Consider the following 16,403-nt stretch of genomic DNA (forward strand, 5'->3'; position numbering starts at 1 on the left):
CAAGTAAGCAAAGGCTATAGTCGTGCGGGGCCGACTATGTAATACCCTACAACACTATAATATGTTAGAAGCCAAATCCATATTGGAATTTGAAATTAGGTTTTGACTAGGGACATTTTCCAATATTCATGCACTCCGTCGTGCTGTTAGTTGGTGTAGTCCATTTTACAACTAAATATAATCCAATGGTCATCCAAAATGCTAGAATTCTTCACTGTCCTTAACTCTATTCACAGGCGTGTCGGAAAAACATTTCTGTTTTTGGTTAATTTGAACCCCTAAATATTTTGCGATCATCTCCAAAAGCAAGAAGCCCCTCCGTATCTCAAAATTTAGACACATCTATATGATTTGCTTGTCTACGATATTTGGCTATATTCGTCAACGAAATCAGCATAAAAAAGGCCAATAGGCCTAGCCCTTCTGAGCCCAACCCTATCCTTGTGAAAATTTTCGTGAGGATCGGACGATATTTGCAATCCTTATATAATAATCCCAACCTGTGTTGTAAGGTGAAAAAATATTAAAAAATATTATAAATCAAATTGAAAAAATCGCATGCGATAAAAAATAAGAATATGTCACAAAATACTTCAAAATCTATATTAACATCATTATTGCCATATTTTTCTGCGATGTTTTTAGATTTCATACTTTTATGTCAAGAGGGCATTCTGAATTGACAAAATTTGTCAAAATCGGTCCAGCCATTCTTGAGATATAAGCATTCTAACTAACATCCCCTTCCTTTGTATATATTTCACTATATATATCCGATCCGCATCTACGTAACGGTCAGAATTGACCCGTTCGTCTATTTGTAATTTCGCCGGTACTAAAAATATTCGCGGCTTAATAGAAAATTTGACTTTTATTTAACACAAATATTGTGGCCTATTTCACCCACTAAATATTATCCGACGACCATCAAAATTGGAAGGCTTCTGCCCAGCCCTAAGCTCTAGCCCCATGCTAACTTCCGTAGATTAACTGCAAAATCAGTAATTTTTTTCTAAAAAAATTTTTCCTAAATATTATGCGATCATCTCGAAAAGAAATAGGGTTCTATTCTGACCCTAGCCCCACCTCCATTCCAAATTTCGTGAAGATCGGGCCATAATTGCGACCTGTAGAGTGATTACAAATTAACATGGACAGACGGACAAACGGACGGACGGACATACATAGCTAGATCGACTCAGCTCGGCGAGATAGGAAGATCCATATATACTTTCCTATGTGGGAAACCAATATTTCATGGTGTTACATAATTTTTGGCCCAATCAAACTTATAATACCCCCAACACATAGTGTTGTAGGGAATAAATACATCTCAAAGCATCAAAACATTTAAAATCTCAACGTACTTTTAAATTGGGCCTATGCATAATGGGGAACAATAGTAAATTAAATAGTAAACAGTTACTGTCGGTATTGATTTCACAATACTGAAGACTTTAAATGTCAATTACAGTTAATTCGGTAGAAATTATAACAAAAACATACAAAAGGACGAATGTTTAGCGGTATTATTATGCCTAAACGAAACGTATAATTTCTAACTTACTAGGAATATTGTATAAATGTTCAAAGATTAAACTAAATATTTCGCCTTCATTCCGATTTTAACGAACGGCCACATACACAGACGGATATAGATTAATTGAAATTGGATTTTTCACAAACATGGTCTTCTAAAAGTTACAAATTCTAAATTACTTTTGATTTGAAAAATATTGCCAAGACCTTTATAATACTGACAATTGAGGTTTGAAAATTTAATTAAATACGATGATATAACGAATATAAAGAGGTACTGAGAAGTAGACTTTTCGTAATTGTTTTAACAAATGATTTATAACCTCGAAAATGCTTTTGAGGCCTTCAAAATACCTCAAATCGGTAGGCTATATGGGTAATCAGTATTAAAGGACTAGACTTAAGTGTACTTCAATCATAAAATGCCACATTGGAGCACATTTATTCGACGAATATTGGGAGATAATATTATATGAGGGCTATATCTTCTCCTATAACGGGCTATATCTATAGGGCTATATCTTCTCCCACGGCCTTCTCCTATAATTCTCCAATCGATACAATGACAAATTTATAATGTCGGGTGCACGCATTAAAACTTTATGAACTGTGGGTAGAAGATAGTGCCATGGATATCTATTTGTTAACTCTTTAGCAGTTTCCAGTGCAAAGGCTTTAAATTTTTCGACATTAATATTATACCCAGAAGACAATGCTTGCAATAATATTGATCACCCCTCAATTACATCTTTATCAATCTCATATTCCATGTCACTAGCACCATACAACTGACATACTTGCAGCGAAGTCACTTCAGTATGTTGGGCATAACACACATCTGGCAAAATCTGAAAGTTAAATAAGCACTTTTATAGTCTTAGGACCATTACTAATGGCGTGAAAAAAATCACATTGGAGGATTCAGGGGGGAAAACAATTAAAACTTTAACTGAAATCCAATTTTATTTTCAAAATTAATCTTGAAGGCAACTCAGAACACTCACATCTTCTATATTATTCACGACTACTAAACATACAAATTACTGCATAAGTCAATAATTTGCTTTTCAATAACTATGCCAAGATTTGTCATTTTAAAAAGTATTTAATTTTGTAATACAGTTCTATTTTTACTCCACTTTTGCACTGATCCCACTGAAAAAAGCATCTAACCACATTTTCTCTTTTTATACCCTCCACCTTGGAAAGGAGGGTATATTAACTATGTCATTCCGTTTGTAACATCCCTGAATATTCGTCGTAGAGACGATGTCTGTTGAAATCACGATACAGCCCACATTATTTGACGTAGAGTGTCAAAATTTAGCAGAATAATTTTTATTGTGTCTAGGATTGCTGGCATTGAAAATGAGATATATCGGTCCACCGTTTGGTATAGTCCCCATATAACGGTATATCCCGATATTCGGTATTTGGATGATTTTTGCCACATTTTTCCACGGATTTGTCTGATGATTGGTATTTGTAGGTCATAATGGGTCCTAGTTCGTGCGGCGAAACATTGCATGTATAGGTCCACGTTTTGATATAGCCCCCATATAACGGTACCTCCCGATATTCTGTATTTTGATGGTTTTGACCACATTTTTTTACGGAATATTGTATGTATAGGTCTACGCTTTTGTATAGCCCTATATAGCGGTACCTCCCGATATTCGCCATTTTGATGATTTTTTGCCAAATTTTCCCACGAATATGTTTAAAAATTGCTATTTGTGGGTCATAATTGGTTCTAGTGGTTCCATTACCCTAAGGTGGAGGGTATTAAAAGTTCGGCCCGGCCGAACTTAATGTTTTTTTTACTTGTTTTATGGTATTCTCGAAGTGACATGATTATTATGTTTTCAAAAAAGCTTAACCCCTTAGGAGCTCATGTGTACACATTTGACAATAAATATCTGATGTTCATTTCTTGAATTTTGGCCAATGGCAGCGACAACTGATTGGTTAGGAAAATGGACTTGCGGGTACACTTAATGTATGGACTATATTTAAATAAATACACAGTTACCTTTAAGATCGTGCTATATATAATTATATATCTATATATATAAATGTAAGTTGTGTTAGTTACTACGCTTATAACTCAAGAACCGCTGATCTGATTTTAACGATTCATACAAATTCTGAATTGTCTCTTTTCCGAAAAGGATAATATCCAAAAAAATCGCGTAAAAATGTGATATATTAACATTTTCATTTTGACTTTTGAATTGTACAATAGTAATGTTTTATTTTGTATGTTTTTTTTCTATTTTGACTTACTTTTTTCTAATGTACATTTGTAGTGTTTTTTATATTTTATTTTTGAATTCGAATATTAATACCAATTTATTTAATTGACTTGATTTCTTGAGAACTGAAATTGATGGCGGGTTACATGGAAGTGTAGTACCGAATTATGCGGTGGCGAAACGGAATAGATGATATCGAAATAATTAAACGCGGTCACACCAAAGTTAAAAGATAATTACTTTTTCAAAATCGCTAAAAACTCACGAAAAAGAGATCTCATTGCACAAATTCTGAAATCGGGAAAAAATCGAAAAAAAATTTTTTTTTCAATGGAATCGATTTTTAAAATAATAGTACATTCTATTGACAAACTTTGTAAGGACCTTTAAACATTTGCTGTAAAAAATCGACTAACAAGTTGAATATTTTTACAATTTGTTATTCTTTTTTTGTCAATTTTTTTTTCAATTTGTATTATCATATTGAATTCAGTTGATTTTTTGTGAACAAAATGAAGAATAATTTTTCACTATACAATTTTTCACCAAAATAAGTGCGAAATAGGATGTAAACTGACATCTACCTTTCAACTCCAGGGCCTATATCGTGATTCAGCTGGAAGATGCGAAAATCAAAAATGACCGGAAAAGCCTAATGGGCCTCATCTCAAAGCGTGAACATACCTTTTTTATGTGACAATAATCCGTCCAATGAGAGGTCAAAATGCAAAATTCTTTGGGAGTACAATCAGGAAAATACCAAATATAAAAGGTGCAAAATAGTAGAGCGAATGGGACTTTTATTAAGAAAAGGATTTCTATCCTCCCAGAAATTCTTCCCAAACATTCAAGATACCTTAAATCGCTTTTGCAGGTCATGATATAGATCATAACTCACGGATAAGGGTACAACCCGATTTTATATTTATATAACCATCGTATGATTCAAGCTATTTTTGGGGTCTTAGTCCCTTTTTATTTTTTGGCCCTTATTAGGCATCTTTGTGTCTAAGGGGGTACAGAACCTCTTCGCATAAAATTTGAAATTTTCAGAGTAGGGCCCATATTGGTCTTGAACACATTCATCAATTGATTTGGCTAAAAAATGTTGTTATGCTACCATGGGGAAGGGAACCATCATACAGATAATTGCCACATAGGAATTATTTAAGTAAAGTCTCCACATTGGAGTATCCCCAAGTCCACTTTCACATCTAATGTGTGGTCAGAAAGGAAAATTTTGTATTCTATTGAATTTGTAACTCCCAAGAGAATATTGGTTGGGAACGTAGATTTGGAATGTACATCTATATGAAATAAATTGTGGGAACATGAACAAATTACAAATATAATAAAGTAGTACGGGACCGAATATTTGTTGAATCGACATTGAATTATACTATGATGAAAAATATGGACTTTATGGGGTCTCCAATTTACAATTTAAATGGAAAATAAAAAAATTCCCATCTTACGGTAATGGGTGTGAAATACCTATAATTTTGAGTTGGCCTCTATTTGCCATATTGGATTATAAGGGGTAGAAGAAAGTTTTCAAAGTAGGTCGATGTTTCGGAGTAGTGCCCATATAAAGGTACCTCCTGATTTTACCATATTTCAAAGGATTTGGCTAAAAATGTGTATTCGGGGGGTGAAAATCTTACACAAAAATGTCAACATATTCACAAATTTTAGAATTTTCTCCATGCAATAGTATCCCCTCAAGTCCACCTTTTGGCGGACAAACAGACCGACATGGTTAGGGGGACTTATGAGGACTCTAATGCACAATCTAAGGTGCTAATGGGTTTAAAAAAGTAATTAACTTTGCCTATTCTTAAATCATTCAGCCCTCAATTATGAGGTGTACAAAATACAGTAAATTCCAAATTGCTTCTCATTTGACTGTAAAATTTTGCTACGATTTTTACCATACTAAAAATTAATTTGATCCCTTACATGGGGATAAGATTCATATATACTTTTTAATAGATTTGTATAGCACATCCACACATTTGAAGCACACGGTTTAAATATTGAAGTCCACGGCTTATAAATGGGTACAGATATTTTAAAACACTTTTAATCGACCAGTACGCAAACACTTACATCAGTCATATCTGTGAATAATTATGCTTTTAAAAATATGCATAATAAACAAAAACTACGGGCCGGCAACGCGGACCGGGCCAGCTAGTATATAATATATAGAAAATAAATCATAAAGTGGACTTTTACAGATATACACAAATAAAAGGATTCATATTTTCTTCCGAACCCTTAAAAGTAACCCTAAATAACAGGTAACGTTATACGGGGACTATGCGCGATCGTCAATAATTACACTACACTGGGAATCCCAAAAAGGGCATTCCCGGGTCAGACATTTTTAGGGTCCATTTTATATAGCTTAACCATGCAAAAAGGGCCTCAAATATTTTGCTCTATATAAAGTTACGATAGAGTTTAATATTTGATACAGTCCTAGGGGTTACATGAAGAATCATTTGTACAAAATATGTATCAGGTCGCTCTACATTGTGATATAGTCCCTTTCAACTTCCTCCAATGTTGGTAATTTGATATTTTATACTGTATAGGACCATGCGTTGGTATAACCCTTATATGAAGGTATCCGTTGATATCAGCTATTTCCAGGGCCTTGGTCACAATTTTCAATAGACTTTGCCCTTACTTAGCATCTTGGCTTCTAAGGGGGTAGAAGACCACTTCGCACAAATTGTTCAATGTCAATGTTTCGGAGTAGCGCCCATATAAAAAAACCCCTGATTTTACCTATTTCGAGAGATTTGATTATATATTTTCGAATCGATTTGGCTTATAATGTATGTTTAAGCGACTTTGGGGTAGAGAACAATATAACATGGGTCTATTATAGACAGTTGATGTATACTTTTTAATATATGTGCTATAATATTTTGATTTTATATACTCTGCCATATGGCTACAGAGGGTATGTATCATTTGATACGGTCAAAACGTGCCTAGTCGAAATAACGGTTTTAGACCCTAGGTCTCTTTGAACCAAATCCGTTTCAGAACATTTGGAGTCGATCTAGCGATGTCCGTCCGTCCGTCCGTCTGTCTGTCTGTCTGTCTGGCTGGTGCGCACGATAACTCTCGACGGGAGTATCCGATTTGGTCCAAACTTGGTACATCGTAATATCTTTGTCAAACTTAGATCGAGTTCGGAGATGGGCAATATCGGTCCACACCTTCTGGTACCTCCCCCACAAAAGGATGGAATTTGCAAAAAAAATATTCTTTGCACAGAAAGAGAAAGGATAATCCGATTTTACTCCAACTTTGCAAATCCTAATATTTGCGTCAGTACTCGGTCAGGTGTGAAAATGGACAATATCGGTCCACTCCATCAAGTACCTCCCCCACAAATGGTCAAAATTTTGAATAATTACAACTCTCATAAAATATGATGTATGAGTCCGATTGTCTTCAAATTTCACACATCCCAATATTTATATTAACCCAAGGTCTGGTGTTAAGATGAGCAATATCGGTCCACTCCTTCTGGTACCTCCCCCACAAAATGCCGAAATTTGCAAAAAAAATATTTTTTGCACAGAAAGAGAAAGGATAATCCGATGTTGCTCCAACTTTGCAAATCCTAATATTTGCATCAGTTCTACGTTAGGTGTAAAAATGGAAAATATCGGTTCACTCCTTCAAGTACCTCCCCCACAAATGGTCAAAATTTTGAAGAGTTACAACTTTCATAAAATGTAATGTAAGAGTCCGATTGTCATCAAATTTCACACATCCCAATCAATTTATTAACCCAAGGTCTGGTGTAAAGATGGAGTATATCGGTCCACTTCTTCTGGTACCTCCCCCACAAATGGTCGAAATTTTAAAAATATATATTTTCTGCACAGAAAGGGAAGCAATAATCTAATTTTGAAAAACATAACGCTCAAAGATAACGAAATAAGGATCCAACTCTCTTCAAATTTCACACCTACAAGCATTTTTGCTAACACCAGATCTGTTGTGAAGATGCTATATATCTGCGAACACCTGCTGGTACTTCACTCACAAAGGGACACAATTTTCAATATTTTTATCTGTCATAAATTGCGAAACAACTTCTTTACAATTGATTTAACCATCTGTTATTATAATATTTATATCATATTTATTTAGGTCCGATACGAAATGAACAATATTGACCCATTCTTTCAAAACCCACTCCATAGAGGGTGAAGAGGGCTGAGGGTATACATCTGTCGGCAAAACCGACCGATACTTTTTTACTTGTTAACTCTCAAATTAAAACCTTTGGCTGAAAACTAGGATCAGGTTTTTTGAAACACCATAAATTGGTCGGTACATGAACCTGTATTGACATTTTTGCGATGTGGTGAATGTTTTATCGGTTATAACAACCATCCGATACAAAGTATCAATTCGACAACAGTAAAATACATTCAAGTAAATGTTTTTAACCTACATAATTCCGTTCGTTCCGTGCCGATCAAGATTATATATGCCATGATATAACTTAATATACGCTCTATAGTATTTTGGATGCTATAAAAAATATTACAGACAGTTAGTTCTTCCGGTAATTTAATACTTTCGAATATTTATCTGAACCTCTTTCCCACAACTTTTGATTAATCTCTTCATATCTAAATGACATCAAAACAATTGTCTGAAAAAACAATCTTCAGCTAATAGTGGCAAAGAAATGCATTCTGAATTGGATTCTTCCGGAAATACATGATTCATTTCTGGGTATAGTTCTGATAACGTGTATTTCTGCAATTAAACCATTAAGCGAGCGGGTGGTAACGAAATATAATGGGTTTTATCATTTCGTCTTTCTGGTTTTCGCCAAGCGCCAACATTGCTTTCTTCTCATTTTGCAACTATTTGACGCTGATTGTTTCTGCTGTCAGAAGTAAATAGTCATTCTGTTACAATCTTGGTAAGATATGTATGTATATGTATTTGTAATGTAAAATCGGTAGGTTGCAAATTATGAGAAACTATGTATCAGCACAAAACAAACTTATCATTTTCTTTTTAATTGATTTGCATTAAAAGCGAATTCTGTCCAATCGAACTAAACCAGTAGGTCATCGTGCTCATAAAAAACTATTCTTTTTTTTTTGACAGATTCGTAAATGCAATGCATAATAATGGTAATTTTGGGAAAGTGTGGAGCTACATTTACATTTTGCTTTTAAGTTATAATCTCGTAATCTACAAGTAAAAAAGCCGTAAGTTAGGCCGGGCCGAACTTTGAATACCCTCCACCATTTGGAACAAATTAGAAAATTTTGAAAAAAATAAAATAAAATCCATTAAATTTTATTTTAAATCTCTACAATCTATATATATAAAAGAAAGTTGTGTTAGTTACTACGCTTATAACTTAAGAACCGCTGGACTGATTTTAACGATTCATACAAATTCGGAATTGTCTCCTCTCCGAAAAGGATAATATCCAAAAAAAATCGCGAAAAAATGTGATATATTAACATTTTCATTTTGACTTTTGAAATGTACAATAGTAATGTTTTATTTTGCATGATTTTTTTCCATTTTGACTTACTTTTTTCTAATGTACATTTGTAGTGTTTTTAATTTTTATTTTTGAATTCGAATATTAATACCAATTTATTTAATTGACTTGATTTCTTGAGAACTGAAGTTGATGTCGGGTTACATGGAAGTGTAGTACCGAATTATGTGGTGGCGAAACGGAATAGATGATATCGAAATAATTTAACGCGATCACACCAAAGTTAAAAGATAATTAAGTTTTCAAAATCGCTAAAAAATCACGAAAAAAGAGATCTCATAGCAAAAATTCTCAAATCGGGAAAAATCGAAAAAAAATTTCAATGGAATCGAATTTTAAAATAATAGTACATTCTATTGAAACACTTTGTAAGGACCTTTAAACATTTGCTGTAAAAAATCAGCGAACAAGTTGAAGATTTTTCAATTTGTTAATCTTTTTTTTTCAATTTTTTTTCAATTTTTTTCAATTTGTTTTATCAATTTTGTAAACAAAATAAAGAATAATTTTTCACTATATACAATTTTTCACCAAAAATTAAATAAGTGCGAAATAGGATGTTAACTGACATCTACCCTTCAACTCCAAGGCTGGGAGATGCGAACACAAAACAAACAAAAATGACCGAATAAGCCTAATGGGGCTCATTTCAAAGCGTGGACCTACTTCTTTCATGTGACAATGAGAGCTCAAAATGCAAAATTCTTTGGGAAAGTAATCAGTAAAATACGAAATATAAAAGGTGCAAAATAGTAGAGCGAATGGGACTTTTAGTAAGAAAAGGTTTTATATCTTTCCAAAAATTCTTCCCAAACATTCAAAATTCCTTAAATCGCTTTTGCAGGTCTTTATATCGATCATAACTCACGGATAAGGGAACAACTCGATTTCATATTTATATAACCATCTATGATTTAAGCTATTTTTGGGGTCTTGACCACTTTTTTCATTTTTTGGCCCTTATTTGGCATTTTTGTTTCTAAGGGGGTAGAGAACCTCTTCGCATAAAATGTGAAATTTTCAGAGTAGGGCCCATATTGGTCTTGACCACATTCATCAATTGATTTGGCTAACAATTTTTATTTATGCCACTCTGGGGTAGGGAACCATCATACAGATAATTGCCACATAGGAATTTATGTAAGTAAAGTCCCCACATTGGAGTATCCCCAAGTCCACTTTCACATCTAATGTGTGGTCAGAAAAGAAAATTTAGCATTCTATTGAATTTGTAACCCCCAAGAGAATATTGGTTGGGAACGTAGATTTGGGATGTGCATCCATATGAAATAAATTGTGGAAACATGAACAAATTACAAATATAAGAAAGTAGCACGGGACCGAATATTTGTTGAATCATCATTGAATTATACTATGATGAAAATATGGACTTTAAGGGGTCTCCAACTTACAATTTAATTGGCAAATAAAATTAATTCTCATCTTATCATTCTGCCCACAATTATGAGGTGGATAAAACTATTTTTACTTATTTAAATCACGCGAAATGCTATGACATGCTATATTTTTGATTTGGCCTCTATTTGTCATCTTAGATTATAAGGGGTAGAAGAAAGTTTTCAATGTAGGTCGATGTTTCGGAGTAGTGCCCATATAAAGAAGATACCTCCTAATTTTACCATATTTCAAAGAATTTGGCTAATATTGTGTATAAGGGGGGTGAAAATCTTACACAAAAATTTCAACATATCTACAAATTTTGGAATTTTCTCCATGTAATAATACCCTCTCAAGTCCCCCTTTTGGCGGACAAATAGACCGACATGGTTAGGGGGACTTATAAGGATCTAATCTAAGGTGCTAATGGGTTTAAAAAAGTAATTAACTTTGGCTATTTCAGCCCTCAATTATGTAGTATACTAAATACAATAAATTCCAAATTACTGCTCATTTGACTGGAAGATTTTGCTACGATTTTTGCCATATTAAAAATTAATTTTAAAAAATTGATCTTACATGGCGACGGTTTTAATATTGAAGTCCACGGCTTAAAAATGGGTACAGGTATTCTAAAACACTTTTAATCGACCTGTACGTGAACACTTATATCAGTCATATCTGTGAATAATTATGCTTGGACAAATATGCATAATAGACAAAAACTACGGGCCGGCAACGCGGACCGGGCCAGCTAGTATCTAATATAGGAAGGTGCCGATATATGGGGGTATATATGATATTGTGGACCTATTAAGACAAATCTATGTCTGGGTGTAAAGTACTCACAAGGAACTCCTTGTGTTGATTTTCAGATAATTCCATTGAAAAAGTGGCTAAAATCATCAAATTACTGAATATGGGGGGTATCGTTATATGGGAGATATACGATATTACGGACATATATAGACAATTCCCTTTCAGGGGGGTAAAGTTCTCACAAGGGACTCCTTCTGTTGAATTTCAGAATATATATATACTAGCTGGCCCGGTCCGCGTTGCCGGCCCGTAGTTTTTGTTTATTATGCATATTTTTAAAAGCATAATTATTCACAGATATGACTGATGTAAGTGTTTGCGTACTGGTCGATTAAAAGTGTTTTAAAATATCTGTACCCATTTATAAGCCGTGGACTTCAATATTTAAACCGTGTTCTTCAAATGTGTGGATGTGCTATACAAATCGATTAAAAAGTATATATGAATCTTATCCCCATGTAAGGGATCAAATTAATTTTTAGTATGGTAAAAATCGTAGCAAAATTTTACAGTCAAATGAGAAGCAATTTGGAATTTACTGTATTTTGTACACCTCATAATTGAGGGCTGAATGATTTAAGAATAGGCAAAGTTAATTACTTTTTTAAACCCATTAGCACCTTAGATTGTGCATTAGAGTCCTCATAAGTCCCCCTAACCATGTCGGTCTGTTTGTCCGCCAAAAGGTGGACTTGAGGGTATACTATTGCATGGAGAAAATTCTAAAATTTGTGAATATGTTGACATTTTTGTGTAAGATTTTCACCCCCCGAATACACATTTTTAGCCAAATCCTTTGAAATATGGTAAAATCAGGAGGTACCTTTATATGGGCACTACTCCGAAACATCGACCTACTTTGAAAACTTTCTTCTACCCCTTATAATCCAATATGGCAAATAGAGGCCAACTCAAAATTATAGGTATTTCACACCCATTACCGTAAGATGGGAATTTTTTTATTTTCCATTTAAATTGTAAATTGGAGACCCCATAAAGTCCATATTTTTCATCATAGTATAATTCAATGTCGATTCAACAAATATTCGGTCCCGTACTACTTTATTATATTTGTAATTTGTTCATGTTCCCACAATTTATTTCATATAGATGTACATTCCAAATCTACGTTCCCAACCAATATTCTCTTGGGAGTTACAAATTCAATAGAATACAAAATTTTCCTTTCTGACCACACATTAGATGTGAAAGTGGACTTGGGGATACTCCAATGTGGAGACTTTACTTAAATAATTCCTATGTGGCAATTATCTGTATGATGGTTCCCTTCCCCAGGGTAGCATAACAAAATTTTTTAGCCAAATCAATTGATGAATGTGTTCAAGACCAATTTTATGCGAAGAGGTTCTGTACCCCCTTAGACACAAAGATGCCTAATAAGGGCCAAAAAATAAAAAGGGACTAAGACCCCAAAAATAGCTTGAATCATACGATGGTTATATAAATATAAAATCGGGTTGTACCCTTATCCGTGAGTTATGATCTATATCATGACCTGCAAAAGCGATTTAAGGTATCTTGAATGTTTGGGAAGAATTTCTGGGAGGATAGAAATCCTTTTCTTAATAAAAGTCCCATTCGCTCTACTATTTTGCACCTTTTATATTTGGTATTTTCCTGATTGTACTCCCAAAGAATTTTGCATTTTGAGCTCTCATTGGACGGATTATTGTCACATAAAAAAGGCATGTTCACGCTTTGAGATGAGGCCCATTAGGCTTTTTCGGTCATTTTTGATTATTTAAATGTGTTCGCATCTTCCAGCTGAACCACGATATAGGCCCTGGAGTTGAAAGGTAGATGTCAGTTTACATCCTATTTCGCACTTATTTTGGTGAAAAATTGTATAGTGAAAAATTATTCTTCATTTTGTTCACAAAAAATCAATTGAATTCAATATGGTAATGCAAATTGAAAAAAAAAATTGACAAAAAAAGAATAACAAATTGTAAAAATATTCAACTTGTTAGCCGATTTTTTACAGCAAATGTTTAAAGGTCCTTACAAAGTTTGTCAATAGAATGTACTATTATATTAAAAATCGATTCCATTGAAAAAAAAATTTTTTTCGATTTTTTCCCGATTTCAGAATTTGTGCAATGAGATCTCTTTTTCGTGAGTTTTTGGCGATTTTGAAAAAGTAATTATCTTTTAACTTTGGTGTGACCGCGTTTAATTATTTCGATATCCTCTATTCCGTTTCGCCACCGCATAATTCGGTACTACACTTCCATGTAACCCGCCATCAATTTCAGTTCTCAAGAAATCAAGTCAATTAAATAAATTGGTATTAATATTCGAATTCAAAAATCTATATATATAAATGTAAGTTGTGTTAGTTACTACGCTTATAACTTAAGAACCGCTGGATTAATTTTAACGATTCACACAAATTCGGAATTGTCTCTTATCCGAAAAGGATAATATCCAAAAAAATCGCGTAAAAATGTGATATATTAACATTTTCATTTTGACTTTTCAAATGTACAATAGTAATGTTTTATTTTGCATGATTTTTTTCCATTTTGACTTACTTTTTTCTAATGTACATTTGTAGTGTTTTTTTATATTTTATTTTTGAATTCGAATATTTATACCAATTTATTTAATTGACTTGATTTCTTGAGAACTGAAATTGATGGCGGGTTACATGGAAGTGTAGTAGCGAATTATGTGGTGGCGAAACCGAATAGATGATATCGAAATAATTAAACGCGGTCACACCAAAGTTAAAAGATAATTACTTTTTCAAAATCGCTAAAAACTCACGAAAAAGAGATCTCATTGCAAAAATCAAAAAAACATTTTCAATGGAATCGAATTTTAAAGTAATAGTACATTCTATTGACAAACTTTGTAAGGAAGGATCTTAAAACATTTGCTGTAAAAAATCAGCGAAAAAGTTGAAGACTTTTTCAATTTGTTATTCTTTTTTTTGTCAATTTTTTTTGTGAACAAAATAAAGAATAATTTTTTACTAAAAAATTAAATAAGTGCGAAATAGGATGTTAACTGACATCTACCTTTCAACTCCAGGGCCTACATCGTGGGTTAGCTGGAAGATGCGAACGCGTTTAAACAAACAAAAATGACCGAAAAAGCTTAATGGGGCTCATTTCAAAGCGTGACAATGATCCGTCCAATGAGAGCTCAAAATGCAAAATTCTTTGGGAGAATAATAAGTAATATACCAATATTGAAATAAAAGGTGCAAAATAGTAGAGCGAATGGGACTTTTAGTAAGAAAAGGTTTTATATCCTTCCAGAAATTCTTCCCAAACATTCAAAATACCTAAAATCACTTTTGCAGGTCTTTATATCGATCATAACTCATGGATAAGGGAACAACCCGATTTCATATTTATATAACCATCTATGATTTAAGTTATTTTTGGGGTCTTGGCCGGCCACTTTTTTCATTTTTTGGCCCTTATTTGACATTTTTGTTTCTAAGGGGGTAGATAACCTCTTCGCATAAAATTTGAAATTTTCAGAGTAGGGCCCATATTGGTATTGACCACATTCATCAATTGATTTGGCTAAAAAATTTTATTTATGCCACCCTGGGGTAGGGAACCATCATACAGATAATTGCCACATAGGAATTTATTTAAGTAAAGTCCCCACATTGGAGTATCCCCAAGTCCACTTTCACATCTAATGTGTGGTCAGAAAAGAAAATTTTGTATTCTATTGAATTTTTAACCCCCAAGAGAATATTGGTTGGGAACGTAGATTTGGGATGTGCATCCATATGAAATAAATTGTGGAAACATGAACAAATTACAAATATAAGAAAGTAGCACGGGACCGAATATTTGTTGAATCATCATTGAATTATCCTATGATGAAAATATGGACTGTAAGGGGTCTCCAACTTACAATTTAAATGGCAAATAAAATTAATTCCCATCTTATCATTCTGCCCTCAATTATGAGGTGGGTAAAACTATTTTTACTTATTTTAATCACGCGAAATGCTATGACATGCTATATTGTTCTGCTATATTTTTGATTTGGCCTCTATTTGTCATCTTGGATTATAAGGGGTAGAAGAAAGTTTTCAAAGTAGGTCGGTGTTTCGGAGTAGTGCCCATATAAAGAAGGTACCTCCTAATTTAACCACATTTCAAAGAATTTGGCTAATAATGCGTATTAGGGGGGTGAAAATCTTACACTAAAATTTCAACATATCTACAAATTTTAGAATTTTTATCCATGTTATAATACCCTCTCAAGTCCACCTTTTGGCGGACAAACAGACTGACATGGTTAGGGGGACTTATGAGGACTCTAATGCACAATCTAAGTTGCTAATGGGTTTAAAAAAGTAATTAACTTTGGCTATTCTTAAATCTATTAGCCCTCAATTATGAGGTGCACAAAGTACAATAAATTCCAAATTACTGCTCATTTGACTAAAAATCAAAAACTAATCGACCAGTACGTGAACATTTATAACATTCATATCTTTGAATAACTATGCTTTGACAAATATGCATAATAGACAAAAACTACGGGCCGGCAACGCGGACCGGGCCAGCTAGTAAAATATAAAAAACACTACAAATGTACATTAGAAAAAAGTAAGTCAAAATGGAAAAAAAATCATGCAAAATAAAACATTACTATTGTACAATTCAAAAGTCAAAATGAAAATGTTAATATATCACATTTTTACGCGATTTTTTTGGATATTATCCTTTTCGGAAAGGAGACAATTCCGAATTTGTTTGAATCGTTAAAATCTGTCCAGCGGTTCTTAAGTTATAAGCGTAGTAACTAACACAACTTACATTTAT

This window comes from Musca domestica, unplaced genomic scaffold, assembly GCF_030504385.1.
Source record: "Musca domestica strain aabys unplaced genomic scaffold, Musca_domestica.polishedcontigs.V.1.1 5, whole genome shotgun sequence".
Classification (NCBI taxonomy): domain Eukaryota; kingdom Metazoa; phylum Arthropoda; class Insecta; order Diptera; family Muscidae; genus Musca; species Musca domestica.